This window comes from Astatotilapia calliptera, chromosome 23 (assembly GCF_900246225.1).
Source record: "Astatotilapia calliptera chromosome 23, fAstCal1.2, whole genome shotgun sequence".
NCBI classification, from domain to species: Eukaryota; Metazoa; Chordata; class Actinopteri; order Cichliformes; family Cichlidae; genus Astatotilapia; species Astatotilapia calliptera.
The window spans coordinates 24,822,165-24,838,893 of record NC_039323.1 but is presented as its reverse complement, the minus strand read 5'-3'; the positions used below and the strand labels follow the sequence as shown (position 1 = coordinate 24,838,893).

Here is a 16,729-nt window from a genome sequence, read left to right as displayed (position 1 = left end):
AAAACACAAATGATTCACTTCAATTATGTACCGAGCAAAGAAATTAAAGAAGGCTTTAATATCAATTGGAAAACTAAAAACATTTGGGTGTCTTCATAACAAGAAGCCCAGCTGCATTGTACACTTCAAATTATTTTCCGATCACGGATGATATTAGAAAAGACTTGGAGAGGTGGTCAACATACCCGTTGGACTTTAGAAGCAGAATAAATGTGATAAAAATGAATATAATGCCAAGGCTGCTGTACATTTTCCAGGCACTGCCGGTTGAAATCCCATCTCAACAGTTCGAGGCCTGGGATAAAATGTTGTTGAGATTCATATGGGGAGGCAAAAAGGCAAGAGTACGCTTCTCCACTCTGCAGTTGCCAAAGGACAAACCTTAAATTATATTTCCAGGCAGCACAATTACGCCCTTTATGCCTGTGGTGTGATAATTCATACACTGCAAAGTGGAAACAGATTGAGACACAAGATAGCACGGACTATAATGTCCAGACACTGTTAGGAGAAAATACCTTAACTGACATTATTAAGTCAAAACTCGATCCCATATCCCAGTTTTCATTACAGATATGGTGCTCTATTGTCAAACATTTAAAACCGCAAAATGCCCAGAGGAAGTTGAGATGGAGAGCCTGGGGTTTTAAACCAGGACAATTTGACAAGGCTTTCAAAGAGTGGACCAACAGGGGCCTAACTGCTCTCTGTTTAATTACCAAAAAGGACAAAGTCAGGAGCTTTCAAGAGCTTAAGGACATGTTTGAATTGGAAAACCGGGATTTCTTTCGATATCTACAACTTCGAGATTATTACAATAAAGAGATAGCTGAGGCTGAGATGATTAACCCTCTAATTGAAACGATGTGCGACGCCTACCAGCAGAAAACTACTAAACTATCATCCAAATTATACTCTAATTTGATGAAGAATCAAAGATTTACCTCTTTATATGTAAAGACAAAATGGGAACAGGAACTAAAACTGTCAATTACAGATGAAACATGGTGCCAGTTATGTGGTTCACTTCAAACGTCCACAAATTCCCTACAGTGGCGGGAATTTAATTGGAAATGCCTTATTGGGTTTTTTTATCACTCCTCACATTAGGAGTAAGCAGGTGGGCACACAGCAGCCTTGTTGGAGAAACTGTGGTGAATTGGCAGCTAACCACTCCCATAGCTTCTGGTCTTGTTCTAAAATTATTCTGGACAACAGTGAATGATACCTTACAAAAAGTCTTTGGTTACAAGGTCCCTGAGGACTGTACTGCTTTATTTTTAGGAAATATTGATGATAGAGTTAAAAGAGAGGACTTATATTTAACTAAGCTTCTTCTTACTGCAGCAAGAAAAGCCATTACTAGGCTGTGGCTTAAGCCCGAGGCCCCAACTTTCCTTCACTGGACAAACATAATTCAAAAAGTATGTATGGGAAAATAACTTTCGCATTACGACTAAACTACAGCTCTTCACTCAGAACTGGAAGAAGTGGTCAATGTTGATCATTTCTGACGCAAGAATTGACTTTACTCTCAACAACAACGACATGTATTCCCCTGTGGATTTTTATGGATGTAACTTTTATTGTTATTATTAATATTATTATTATATGTGTACTTTATCTTTAGACCTGCATATAATCTGTACGAGGTGTTCAGTGGCGGAAACCGATATTATTGTCCTTTAAGTGGACAAACGTTCTAATCTCTACAAATTTTCAACATGAAGGTTTTGGTTTCACAAAATTATGATCAAATTCTAACTTGAAATGGGGTTTCTGCGGCCGAGCTAATCTCCTACTCACTGTAACTCCTCCACTGCCTCTTTTCGTCTTTATAATTTTTTATGTTGTTGTTTTTATCTTGTTCTTACTCTTTTTTTTTTATTACTATGTAATGTTCTTTAAGTATTTTCTGTTTGTTAAAAAGAAAAAAAAAAGCAATGCTAATAAAAAGAGATTTGCAAAGAAAAAGAAAACATGGAAGTCCGAGCTCAGATTTTCATTGGTAGTTACCAGAATGTCCGTGATTAGAAATGAGTACGTAAAGATTGAGTGGTTTGGAAACAAAGTTAGAGAGGCAAAGGCTGAGATGATTTGGGCATGTGCAGAGGAGGGATAGTGGATATATCTGAAAAAGGATGTTGGAGATGGAGCTGCCAGACGGGAGGAACAGAGGAACACTTCACTGAACAGCATTACTATTAGACTGATCACTTTGACCCATTGTTGTAGTTTTTCAAAGGTAGCAGCAGTAGTTTTACTGTGGTTGCAGGTTTAGTGTAGCTCAAGTACTTGTGACTATGATGTGCACATAGCACATCATTATTAAAAAATAATAATAGCAGCAGAAACCAGTCACACCAGCACGAGTACTCAGCCTTAGATGTGTGTAAAAATCTGCCAGATTGTTTATGAAGTTCTGATCTCAGCAGTAATTAAGTATCAGACAAATGATGAAGGTGGCGATGGTGACGATGACAGAAGTGATGATGTTTATTCAGAGGAATGGGTTCACACTCAGCGAGGAGCCTCCATCAGACTCTTTAACATCATCACAGCACGTACAGCACAAGTGTTCTGATTTCAAAGGATTTTAAACTTTCTTTTTTTTCAGCACCCGAGATAAAAGAACTAAGTGGTTAAAATTTTGTATTTAAATATTTTCTTCATTTTTTTTAATTAAACGAGCACTGTGTTGATCAATCCTCAAAATTAAAATGGGATTGTTATTGTTTTGTTTGTTATATATTTTTTTACATTTTTGTATTTATTTTATTATCAATATTTGTTATTTTTATGCTTTATTTATCGTTGTTTATGTCTCTCCACTGCCTCACAAATTTAATTTGTTTATAAGTATTTATCTGTTTATCTATCCTATAATAAAACACTTCAGCCTCCCCCACCAACAAACTGGCTGGAGAGGTGGTCAGAGACAAAGGAATGTCTTTGATCCTACAGTTTGAACTAAGACTTACAAATTTAAGTAACACAATGACAACATTCAACAATTTGACTCCAACAGTTGTCAACAATAACAAATTTCACTATTTATTCTGCTATTTATTTATTTATTGTTTTTATATTTGTATTTATTTACATTATATTGTCATCATTATTGATTATTTTTTATCTTTTATTTCCATCACCCATTTAAATGTATCTTTTTAAACATCAATTCTTTCATTACTGTTAATATTGCGCTTTCTGATCATTAGTTAGAATTACTTTATTTCTTCCTCTCGTCCCACAATTTCAATTTTTAGTTTATTTATTTATTTTTATTCTTATACCTTTTATTTCATTAGCATTTATTATGATTAATTAGTGTTTTTCATTTAATTTTTTTTTTTATATTTATTTATTTACTTTAACTCCACGTAACACCCTGTCTTCTTCATGCCCTTACTCAGCCTACTAGTTAGGGGGACAGCAGTAATTAACAGTCACTTGTATTTAATAAATAAAGACATTCGTCATCACTTCCCTGGGTGTCCACTCGCTGTGTTTCAATCAGAGGACCTGATTGAAGACTTGACAGCGGCAGGGACAATCTGTTCCCGCCGGCACACCCCGTGTTTTCCTGACCTCCACAACCTCTCCGAGTCTCTTCCTGTCACCCAGTCAGAGCTGCCACGGCGGATCTGAGGAGGGGCGTGAACAGGCCGCCACGTCACTCTGCCATTATCGGAGCATTGTCGGCACCTCAGTGCAACACACACACACACACACACACACACACACACACACACACACACACACACACACACACACACACACCTGCATGTTAGTGTTTTGACAATAAGAGCGACGAGTGATGGTCCTGTCCTGTAGAGTTGTGCGTCTATACTGAGTGTGTGAAGCCCTCTAATTTCATCTAGCGCCTCTTTCCACAGCTGGAAGCAGGCGTTTTTAGAAGGATTAATAAGTACTCACCTCGTCTCACCTCGTCTCACAGGTGGACGATGGCACCGCCTCAGAGGACAGGTTCCAGCAGCAGTCTTTGTTCTGCTTTGGTGAACTCATCATTCAGGTTCATCATGTGCTGCAGGCTGAGGACATTAAGAACGCTGGTTTGGTGTTTGAAGCTGCTTGGTTTTAGTCTTCTTAGGCATCAACTAAAACAGACTTGATTCATTGCTGAAGCTGCCATATTTGTGCTACAACTACTATTCCCATTCCCAGCCAGAGGTGGCTAAAATTAGAGACTTTCTTTATTTAAATAGAAGTACAGATACCTGTGTTAAAAAATACTCAATACTATTCGAGTAAAGGTGAAAAAGTACAGGCTCTGAAATCTCCTCAAAGTAAGAAAGTAAAAAGTAGTCTAATAACTTTTTGTTAAGTTAACTGAACCTTGTGCTGTATTAATATAATAATAAAGTAATATTAATAAATGAGGATAAAAATGTTTCAAATTTAAATTCCAACTCTAATGAGTGTACTCGGTTTGACCTGTTATGTAGGACATAAGCAGCGAAAGTGAATTAAAAAAAACAAACTATTTTCTGCTGCCTATATTGTAGAGGGTGACCTTACCTCCACACATAAAAGGTAAATAGCGTTCAGTCAGGGGTTACAGTGGGATTCATCAGGTGGATGAAATACAGGCTCAGCTCAGGGAAAAGAATCATAACTCACAATAATTTCTAACATGAGCTCCAGTAGGTTTTCTTAGTGCACATGATGTCAGCTGACCGCTCTTTGTAGAAAAGATCAGATTTGAACACCATCAGGTTGGTTTTCTTGGAGCTGGACATTATCACACTTGGACAAGACGATTGAACACAGAGTTATCCAAGGAAGCCACATCCTTCACGTAAATGAGAAGATCATGCAAGTACACATATATGCAGTGTTGGTCAAGTTACTTGAAAAAAGTAATCAGTAACTAATTACTGATTACTTCCCCAAAAAAGTAATCCCGTTACTTTACTGATTACTTATTTTCAAAAGTAATTAATTACTTAGTTACTTAGTTACTTAGTTACTTTTTAAAAACACGATTTACAACCTGAAGAGGTGATAAAGCGATAGATCTTTCAGCCCAATTCTACTTTTTCTACATAATCCATCATACAAAATGTAATCAAATGGAAAAGTCTCTTTTTTTAACTTGTTTTATCATTTTTAATCTTTTAACTTTATGCATCAAGCAAAAATTTAATTATATGCAACATTCTCTGAGTTGAATAAATGAGTTTAACATTTAAACCTATTTTCTGCACATTCCAGCACATAAAATAAAATAATTTTTTGTGTTTACACTCACTCTTTCAAATAGATGCAAGTAAAACACAGCAGAACATAAATAAAGTCAAAGACTCAGCGGTCCTGTTGCTCTATTTTCACCTGTAAAGCAGGACTGCAGTAGGCGGAGGTTTACCCTGGTGCAGGTGTGCAGCGGTCAGTGGAAGGATACGGTAGTGTCTCTGTGAGTTTCCCATTACGTCGTTGCGCTCTTGGTGCTTCCTTGGAAGTTTAGGGGTTTTTTTCGCTGTAAAAAGAAGTTTTCTTCCCACGCACGATGGACGCTAATGTTTTTGTCACTTTTTATGGAATCAAACTCAAAGTAAGGTCAGTACTTCCACGCTTTAAACGCTGCATGCTCATACTCTCTCCCGCACTCGATATGTGATCCATTGTTGATCTGCACACAGCTGTTGTCACTAACGGCGCACTCGCTTACGTCACTGTCGTGAGACATTCTCGCAAAAAATCACGGTTTTAGTAACGCAGTAACGCAGCGTTCCTACGGGAAAGTAACGGTAATCTAATTACCGATTTTGCAATTGTAATCCCTTACTTTACTCGTTACTCGAAAAAAGTAATCAGATTACAGTAACGCGTTACAAGTAACGCGTTACTGCCCATCTCTGCATATATGCTAATCGGTCCTAAGTAAGAAAGAGTTTCAGTAAAGCTATCAATAGAGGCCAAAACAAATGTTCACATTGGGCTGTAAAAATTGTTTACTAACGAACCCCAGGTGGTGATTAGTGGAACTGCAACTTCTGTCAGCTTCTTTTCATTTTTCATCCCCAGAGGCTGATGCTTGATCTAAACCTGTGGTCCTCAAACTCAAAGCCAAAAACGTTCACTCCCACCAGCCCACAGTTTTCATCATGATCAATAAAATTATCATTAAAAATTAAAAAAGGATCCAATTTTAGTTTTATTGACGTAAAAGCCACATTTTGAGAACCATTACTACTCGTGCTGCTGCTCCGCCTGCGGTCTCATCCTTTTCTAACAGACCTGCTTCGCCCTCTGGTGGCCAGCAGCAGAAACTACACCAGATCTGCTCACAGCCTTCAGTAAATATCACAGCGTGTTTCACTTACAGCTTCTGATGCAAATAATGAATACAGTGTAAAGAAATTATGGCTGTAAAACCGTTTGAAAGCAATTTACCAAAAGAAGAGAGAATAATGAAAAATGAGCACAGCAGCTCGGGAAAAATACTGATAATCAAACTAAATTGGTTAGTGAAATAAAGAGCGACTTTAATGTTCCTCTCTGCAGCAGCAGGGGAAGAATATAAAGCTAATCCTCCTCCTCAGGGATTATCTTCATCTTCCACTGTCAGGGTTTCTGTCTTACTGTAATCCTCCGGCTCCATGATAGTCTGACAGCTGTTAACACAGACACCCAATCAGCTGGACACATTTGTGAGACAAGGAGGAAGTAAAAGTAAATTCAATATAGGTGAAAGGAGTGTTGGTACTGGTAGTACTGTGTACTGGGAACAGAGGAAGTACTGATAGCAGAATTAGATATAGAGGAGATTTAACAGTGATCACAGACGTGGTCATTGTTGTATTTTCGTAAATATATGAATGAAAAAAAGTGTATTTGTTGATTTTATTGTATTCATTATGAACAATAATACCTGGAATATTTAAATAAGATCATCAAGTAAGATTCTTGGTAAAGATTCTGGGTTTTTATTCAGAAGGAAACAAACGGGAGTAAAGTTTTACAGAGATTTTTGATGTGATCGTTTCTGGACTCTGAAGTTTGAGGGCACTTTGAGGAACGGTGCCGCTGTTTTACACAGATCTGATTGGTCACTAGGTGGTGGATTGGTACATGATTATGTCTCATTTGGAACATAATCTGCTCCGCTGCTTAAAACGTGATCCACCTTGATAACATCGAGAACAGACGATCATCTCCGAAGTTTCAACCTCTGGTGAATCTATCAAGTTACATAAAACTTCTTAAAATCCACAAACTGTTGCTCTGTGCAGATTAAAAGCTAACAAGATAGAGGTTAATGCACACCACATCAAACTCTGTTTGGCTTTTAAATGAAAATAAAACCAGCTCTTTTCCTGCTCCACCTGAGTCTCAGTCCTCAGGACATCATGGGAGTCCTGAGGGAGTTATCGCTCATACCAAAACACACTGATGCTCCTTCGTCCTTGTCTCATTGACCTGAATTACTGTTTTCAGAGAGAAACCTGAGCTCAAATTGTATTGTTTTTGTTCACTGGGTTAAATCACTCTCTGCGTCATTGGGTCTGCTGGGTTTGGGGCTGATAGTTTGCACTGCTCTTTGTAGAGTTCTGGTTATTATTGAAGTGAACTTGCTGAGTCGTTGTATATAAATTATAGTGAACTGTTAATAAAGTGGAATGGAAAAGTATTTCCCCCTTTTCTCATTTCTTAGTTTAGTTGGGTTTTTTTTTTGCATATTTATCAAGCGTGCATATTTCAACCCATCAACATATGTTAATATTAGACAAAGAAACCCCCAAGCCAAAAAATAGCTTGTCTCACAAAGTAAAGCAGGATAAAAGATCTCAAACACCAACACATCAGGCCACGAACTAAAGAAACAGCTAAGAAACAAAGTCAGTGACATGTATCAGTCTGGAAAAGGTTACAAAGCCATTTCTAAGGCTCAGGAACTTCAGTGAACCACAGTGAGAGACATTATCCACACAAAGAAGAAACCTGGAACAGTGGTGAAGCTATGGACTAAAATTACTCCAAGAGCTTCGATGGCTCATCAAGGAGGTCACAAAACAAAATGTAAAGGACTGCAGGCCTCCCTTGCCTCAGTTAAGGTCAAAGTTCATGATTCAACAATAAGACAGAGACTGGGGAAAATAGTCTCCATGGGAGAGTTCAAGGAGAAAACCACTGCTGACCAAAAAGATCACAAAGGCTGGTGTCATATTTACCAAGAACACCTAATCAACCCAGAGAAAATGTTCTGTGGACTGACTGCTTCAGGACGACTTGCTGTAACTGATGGAACCATGAATTCTGCTCTCTACCAGAAAATCCTGAAGGAGGATGTGCGACCATCAGTTCATGCTCTGAAGCTCAGGAGCACTTGGGTTCTGCAGCAGAACAACGATCAGAAACACACCAGCGAGTCGACCTCTGACTCGCTCCAAAAAAACAAAATGAAGGTTTTGGAGTGGCTGAGTCAAAGTCTGGAGTTAAACCAGATTGAGAAGCTTTGACGTGACCTTAAACAGGCTGTTCATGCTGGAAAATCATCCAGTGTGTCTGAATTAAAGCAAATCCGCAAAGAGTGTCTTTGCAATTTCCTCTGCATCCAGTTTTTAAAAAAGACGCAGACACTGATCATGAAAGCACACAAATCACCCTTTCTTGTGATGGAACATCTGATCTCGAAATCTCGAAAACAGATTTGTTATATATTGATTTAGTTTTGAGTTTTTTGCTTTTCGGTTTGTTTTCAGTTGTTTTCTTTTCATTTGGTATATGGTCAGTATGTGGATGCACCGACGCCTCCTCAGGGTGGTTATAATGATAAATACTACAACTGAAGACATATTTTTTCCATTTTTTCTTTGATGATCCAATTTTTTTCCACACTTAAATGCAGCTGTGTGTACGAACCCTGCTGTAAACATGCAGGAACATCGGGGAGATAAACACAGCGGCGCCTGCGGTCAATCAAATCTGTCCAGACCTCCTAATTCTCTGCTCTGTGGCCCAGTTTGGCTTCAATCTCTTAAAGCTCCCATCTCCTCACCCACACCCACACCACACCACACACCAACAGCACACCAACAGCGCTGCGTGGTGAATAATTGACGAGTCCTGCCTCCTCTCCCTCCCTCTCTGTGTTTCTTTCCATCACTCTGTCTTTGTGTTGTCGCTCGCCGGGTTCTCCAGACCGTGAAGACCCGCCCCTCCCTCTGCTCCATCACGTCCACTCGCCACCTGCTGCTGGCTGGATGTTGACGACTGTCAGCAGGTAGACAGACGGACGGAGGGGCAGGCAGGAGCAGCAGCTGCTGGTAAGATGAAACCGTTCTGTTACGGTCAGACAACACAGACTTTTTGGAGGTTTTTATCTCACAGGCTGCATCTGCTCCTCATTCTTCTTATTTCTCATGTTCAGGTATAATTTTATTAGAGGACGACATAGTGAATGAGTCTGCTGAGCATTCGTTTCATTTAAAGGATGTTTTTACTGCCGTCGCCCTGATGGGGACCCTTTTTTAAAACTGTGAGAGTGCTCGAGTCATGTATGTGATTTTGCTTTCTCGCTGCACCCAGTTTTCTATACTCAGATGAACTTTATTCATTCCCAGATCTGTAATCAATAAACTCCTTTTTTTAATGAATAGATGATTATTAGTTTTTTGTTTTTATCAACAAAATCAGTTTTGGTGACACAGGAGAGCAGTGATGCTTCTCTGGTATTATAACATGCTGTTAAACCTCTCGGTGCTCTATTCTATAGGATTTATGTTCAAATTCTGTTGTTATTAAAATCTATCAGACTACTTTTGACATGACGTCTGAATTCACGTTTGTCCATTTCAGAGGAGTAGTGCAGAGACGCTGCAGCTTTTACTAAATTATGACGAATCAGTCCGGCCCCCTGATGGCTTTACAAAGTCTGACAGTTTGCACAAAAGGAGTTTTGTGTTTTTTTTACTCTGTGTTTTGCACCTGCAGGCAGATGTTTGAATAGTTTTCAGTTCCACAGTCAGCAGCCTATTTCCTGGAAATCTTTCTTGGAAAACTCCCAAAATCCTTTAATCACAACTCTGATCATCACATCAGGCAAAGATGAAAAATATTTTTCCATGTTTTTTTTTTAATGATAAATATTTTTGTCAGTTAGTTTAATTATGGTGATTCTCCATCAACAGCTTCACTTTAGCCTCCCGACGGCCACAGCTTGTCATGTCTTTGCATTTTGCTTCCAAGCAGCCAGACTTTGTTGTCATTTTTTAAAGTGGTCTTGATCAATCGTTCTCTGATAGTTTTTACAGTTTTATGTTGTACATTGGATGTTTTTTCATTCACTTTTACTTCAGTCCTTGTAACTGACCGTTATTGGAGGAATGTTTTTTTTATTTGTTTGTTAAAAACATAATTTTTTCCCATTTCTTTAATTGAATTTTGACAGAAGGTGATTCTCAGAGAGCTTTTAGCTGAAAACTTGCATGGTGTGCAGTCTGACCTTAAAAGATTTGAGGAAACTGCAAAAGTGGATAACAAAAGAACAAGTCTCAGTCTAAAGAAAACTATCTACAGTATCTGAAAGTCTTGTCCTTGAGACATACAAAACAACCTGAGAGATGCACCTGGACCTTCATCTACTGTTCACTGAAGCCTCAGAAATGGTGTTAGTGGAAGGAAGCCATGCCTAAGGAAGGAAACAGGGAGAAAAAGCTGATATCTTGAACATCTTGTCAAAATGGAGAACCATGTCTGAAGACTAAATGAATCACTGCACCTATTTCTCATTCGAATACTGCAACACAAGTTCAGGAAAATAGTGAAAATATGTCAGAAAACCAAGAGATTCCTGTTATATCCAGTGGATTTGTTAAACTAGATTTTTTTTTAATATACTAACTTTTAATTACTTCCAAAGGTCCACGTGCAGTGCCTTTTTACCCACTAGGGGCAGAAGCTCACTTAAAAATTGTGTTTTTACTGCAAAATTTCACCAGAACTAATCAGCAACTTTTTAGTTATTTATTTTTTCTTTCATTATATTTTTAATTACAAAAAGTGTTGTAATATTAGGAAAAATAACATTGCAAAATAATATATAGCACTGCAACCAAAAAGCAAAAGTGAAAAAATATATTAATAATTAAATTAAATCAAAACTACTGAACATTTTAAAAGATAAAAACCTCTTAGGCTTCAGATGTCCAGTATGCATTATTAAATAATAAAAAAAATAGCTTCAGTATAACTAAACCTTCTAAAATGTGTAATTACAGCATCTCTTTAACTCTGTAGAGCTGCAGCAGCTCTTATTTAAATGATCTCTGACGCAATGTGACAGATTAGCCCAGGCGCGACCCAATCTGGCTTTGCAGACTAATGAGAGTGGGGCATAACTCAGGGGTTTTTTTTTAAGTGAGTCTGCGTTTCAGTTTAGGTTTTACTGAGCATTACTTTCTGTATTAGTGAAGTTCTAACTGCGTGTAAAGTTGACCTTTTTCTTCTAGTGTCTCATACGCTTGATGCCTTTGTCCTCCAGTCCTCTTGTGTATGTCTTCATAGTTGATGCAACTCTTTTTGTCTCTGACTAGTTCCTGTTTTACTTTGAGGGTTAGAGTTTTTTGGAACCTGTGCTATATTTACTTCTTTTGTCTGAGTGATTCCTCAATCAGCCCTCGGTGTATAAATAGTCCTGTCCTCCTCTTTGTCACCTGTAAATGTTCATGTTTTTTCCCCATGTGTTGCCTCGTGATCTCCTTTCCCCCATCGTTGTTACTCCTGCGCAACCTCTTTATGGCAAAGGTGGTCTGTCTATTTGGACAGTTAGTAAAGGGTTTTTGTTGTTTCTGTTAGAGTTGTCTGATTTGGTTTTAACACCCAGTGGTGTTTAAATGAATGTTCATTTAAACAGCCCTGGTTGAATGGCAGAGCTGTGATTGAATGTGGGGGGAAAATCTCAGATTTTTTAACATCTGTTTTGTAATGATGATTAGTTAAATCTGACTGCTGTTTTTTACAATAAAGGAATATTTTCCCTGACCCATTTCTGATCATAGATCAGATTGGAGGATATTTAAATGAGTTTGAATGAATTTAAATGAGAAAATCTAAAAATTCACCTTTAAAAAGTTTGCAGTGTCATCAAGGTACAGTGGCTCTCTCTCTTAGCCGTTTAGGCTGGATTTCTCATTTATCTCATCACAGATAGTACTGCATATGTCTTTATGAAAATTTTAAATTCTCAGTGCTGTAAAGAAGTCCTGCTGAAAGCTGTCATTTGTAGATTAGTGGATTTATGCTTTGAAGTCGAGCTCCCACACAGGGTCACAAGATTAGTTTAGAGCTCCTGTGATGAAAAAAAAGGATTATTTTTTTCCCACAGTTGTTTTAGTCAGCATTTACAACTTTTATAAAAACAAAGAAGATTCAGGTCTAACTCACTGTACATTCAAGAACAAATGAAGGCAACAGCATTTATAGGTAGAGATCTCCAGCTATCTGTTTGTTTGGTTGTTTTTCTCAGTTATAAAAATGTCGATTCGTCAGAAACACAGAAATATACAGCTGTAGTCAGAAATTTACATCTGCTCCTTATGGGCAAGAATGTAACTGTAATTTTGGTATTATAATGATTTCTTTGAACTGTCTTTTTCAGGCGGGGAATGATTGTACAGGATACATTTTTAATAACTTTAAAAAACAAGAATTGGCTGCACAAGTTTGAATTTATATTGGATTTCCTCTAATCCACACAGGCTCAAATATGTACATACACTCACCTAAAGCTTTATGGTCAGAAGAGACAAAGATTGAGCTATTTAGGCCAGCGGTCCCCAACCTTTTTTGCACCACGGACCAGTATAATGTCAGACAGTATTTTCACGGACCGGCCTTTAAGGTGTTGCGGATAAATACAACAAAATAAAATGATACGACCAAGACAAAAACTGTGGTATTTTGTACATTTAATAATAAACACGAATTCACTGTGTAATTGTGTAACTTTATTAGCAGTGCTGACAACACTGAGAGTAACCTCCTCCTCTCTGCCCCTTAATGCTCTCTGGTCGCTATGGTAATGCCTAATTTCTTTCAAAATAAGCCACACAACTACAACACTGGAAAAGACCCAGGGAAACCGAGTTAACGATAAAAACCCTAAAAACCATAAATTTCACATCTCAACTCTCACGGTCCAGTACCAAACGACCGGTACCGGTCCGTGGCCCGGGGGCTGAGGACCGCTGATGTAGGCCACATTGACCACAAGTATGTTTGGAGGAGTAAAGGTGAGACTTTCAAACCTAGGAACACTATACCAGCTGTCAAGCATGGTGGTGATATCATCATGCTCTGGGGTTGTTTTGCTATCAGTGGTACTGGTACAATGTAAGCTGAACAAATTTCATGGAATAATATAATAATATAATAGAGGAGGACTAGCTCCAAATTCTTCAACTTCACCTCAAATCAACAGTCTGACAGTTAAAACTTGGACACAGTTGGGTGTTCCAACATGACTATGATACCAAACAAACATCAAAACTGGTTTTGGTATGGATAAAGCAGCCTCACATTAAACGTCTGGACTGGCCTTGCCAAAGCCAAAGCGGATGATGCATAAAAGCCAGGACCGTGACTGGAAACCAACCAATTTAAATGAACCCTACCAATTCTGCAAAGAAAAATAGTCAAAAGAGTTTAAAGGGTTACTCTTTGTTCAAAATGTAAAAAGTTGAAAACATAGTTGAAACATAATGCTTCATTTTTTTCCTCTTCTAATCACTACAATCACAAATCTTCACACTAAATCTATATATATTTCCTGCACAGTATGAGATTTGTGTATCCATGTCACAGTCCTGAAAGAGGTCACTGAGTGGTAAAATCCTTCCTTGTTGTTTCAGAGAGCCATCATGAAGCTGGTTTTGCTCCTCCTGCTGGTGACGGAGGCATCCTGCAGGTCTCACAGCTCTGGGTGTGAGAAGGGCTGTGACTGTCGTGGAGACCTCAAGTTCACCATATGCTCAAGGGCTTCCTTCACACGGCTCCCCAGCCGAGTGCCTCCCAACACTGAACGCCTCGACCTGTCTGACAACTGGATCTCCATCATCCCCGAACGCACCTTCAACACCACTCGCAAACTACGGGTACTCCTGCTGCAGAACAACAACATCAGCGTGGTGGAGGATGGGGCCTTCTCACAACTGGAGTTCCTCCAGAAGCTGGATCTGAGCTGGAACCAGATCACCACTCTCTCTGAGGGATTCTCCATTGGCCTAGCCTCACTGCAGGAGCTGCAGCTGTCCCACAACCGACTGACCACCCTGGGCAGCCGGACCTTCCGGCACCTGGACAGCATCCAGCGATTAAACCTGACCAACAACAGCATCCAGACCATTCAGATGAGGTCGTTCTCCTCAATGAGCCTCCTCCGACAGCTCCACCTGCAGGACAACCAGCTGACGTCTCTGAGGAGTGGCACTTTCTCCATGCTGCGCTCTCTCGAAGTCCTCAACCTGGCCGGAAACCAGATCAGTGAGGTGGAGACTGGTGTCTTCAAGCCACTTGCCAGCTTGACGTTACTCAACATTGCCAAGAACCAGCTGACCACCATCTGCTTCAAGACATTCCTGAGCATCCACACCTACAGCACCCACCTCCTGCTGGAGGGGAACCCCTGGAACTGCGACTGTGACCTGCAGAGAGTTTTCCGGAAGCTGCACAGCATCCAGCGGCTCTTCCTGGATGACTACTACAACCTGACATGCAGTTCGCCACCTGACCTCCAGGGCTACCTTCTGATAAACGTGGATGATGAGCTGTGCATTGCTGAGACGGTCACTGTGCTCATCATAACCATCACCGTCATCATCACCCTGCTGGCTGCCATGCTGATGGGTGAGAGAAAGAGGAGGAGGAGGAAGAAGAAGGGATTCCACTGGACGCAGCAGGGAGACTTTTCAGACGAGTCAGACTACTGAAGCAACTTCTGTTTCTGACTTAAATATATCACTCTTTCTTTTCTCGCACTGTAGTCTGATAGTATTTTCAACCAAGAGTGCTCATAGCTAGACTAGAAGTGGAGTTTAAAAAGTCCAGATAGAAGCCTCAGTGAGATTAAAAACCTGTTTTTCAAAAGTGACTTGGCCAAGAAGGCAGCAGAGATTGTATCCATCCATCCATTCATTGCATTCTACATATGTGAAGCTGGGTTGTGGTCACAACAAATCTGTTTTTAACTGAGGATTTCAAGACATGAACTGATGGTCGGACATCCTCCTTCAGGATTTCCTGGTAGAGAGCAGAATTTGTGGTTCCATCAGTTACAGCAAGTCGTCCTGAGGCAACAAAGCAACTCCAGACCATCACACTACCACCACCATGTTTGACTGTTGCTATGATGTTGATTTTATGAAATGCTGTGTAGGTTTCTTTTGTTCTTTTTCTAACCCTTTCCAGACTGTTAGATGTCAGTGACTTTGATTGTCAGCTGTTTCTTTAGATCATGACATAATGTGTTTCTTTTTGAGAATATTGAAATCAGGTTCAATTTTATTTTCTTGATTCAACTGGTGTGGTCGTAATCAGGTCTGGGTGTAACTAGTGACATTGAGTAACCACATTTTTTTGGAAGGCTATATTCAGAGTCAACTTGGGTGTGTGTGTGTGTGTGTGTGTGGGGGGGGGGGGGGGTAGATGCTCATACTTGGGTTATCTTTGTCTATTATTTAAATGTATTTGATGATCTGAAACAAATAATGTTCTTCCCCACGGTCTCCTCCCAGCTTTGGAGGGTTCCCTCCCAGAAAAACTCCCAAAACGCCCTTTAAAGCATGTCTGTTATGACTGAAGGGAAGGTTGCTGATTACACATGTATACACACAGATAAGAGGGAACCAGCTCAAGGATAGATTTATACAAAAACCAGCCAGCGGGTAAGCCTGCAGACACACAGAGAACAGAAGTGATTTCCACAACCATTTAGCAATATATATATAATAGATCATTGCATTAAAATGCTCCAAAAGGCACCAACAGCATAAGCACAATCAAAAGGTCCAGTTGACTGACAGCTATATTAGAGATAATCCATTACAGTCTATCTTTTCTGCAGCAGTTTCAAGAGCATGAAAGGCTAGACAAAATTGTCCTCAATCTCCTGTTGCTGGAGCTTTCACAGGACTTCACCAAACAAAGCCCATTTTTTCTACTACTGTTGTTGTTGTGGTAGTGGTTGTGGGTCACAAGGTAGAGTGGGCTAACAGCTAATCGTGAAGGTTGCCCGTTCCAAACACAGTTCCTGTAGTCTGCATGTTGAAGTAGATCGGGTAAGATGCTGAACTCTGAAGTGCACCTATTTGAAATAGAGTAGAAAGCACTATTTAAGTACCAGTCAATCAACCTTTCTTCAAAGAGGCATGTCCTTTGCCATTTGTTTGGACCGGTAGTCAAAGACTGCTTTCTAGTTAAGCACTCAAAGTGTTTTCTTACCACAAGCCTCATTCACCACACTACCCACACAGTCATACAGGTGCTTTTTTCTATGCCTAAGCACCTTGTCTAACATTTGCACACACACTCTCACTCCAATGGTTGCAGCTGCTGGCTGTAAGGTGCCCATGCGGGGGTCTTTATGTGTGCTGGGGCTTATACCGGGCTCCTGAATTAGTTGGAAGTCAGAAATTCCAAGTTCCTAATTGGAAATTTTTTGTGGAACATCCCCTCAACTTGGATTTCCCACTCGGAAAGTTGGAGCAGA

At 39.6% G+C, this 16,729-nt stretch overlaps 1 pseudogene; it reads left to right on the top strand.

Annotated features, from left to right (window-relative positions):
• The first annotated feature begins 5,554 nt into the window (after window positions 1-5,554).
• On the top strand, window positions 5,555-15,371 carry LOC113016395 (insulin-like growth factor-binding protein complex acid labile subunit; annotated as a pseudogene).
• Window positions 15,372-16,729: the final 1,358 nt, after the last annotated feature.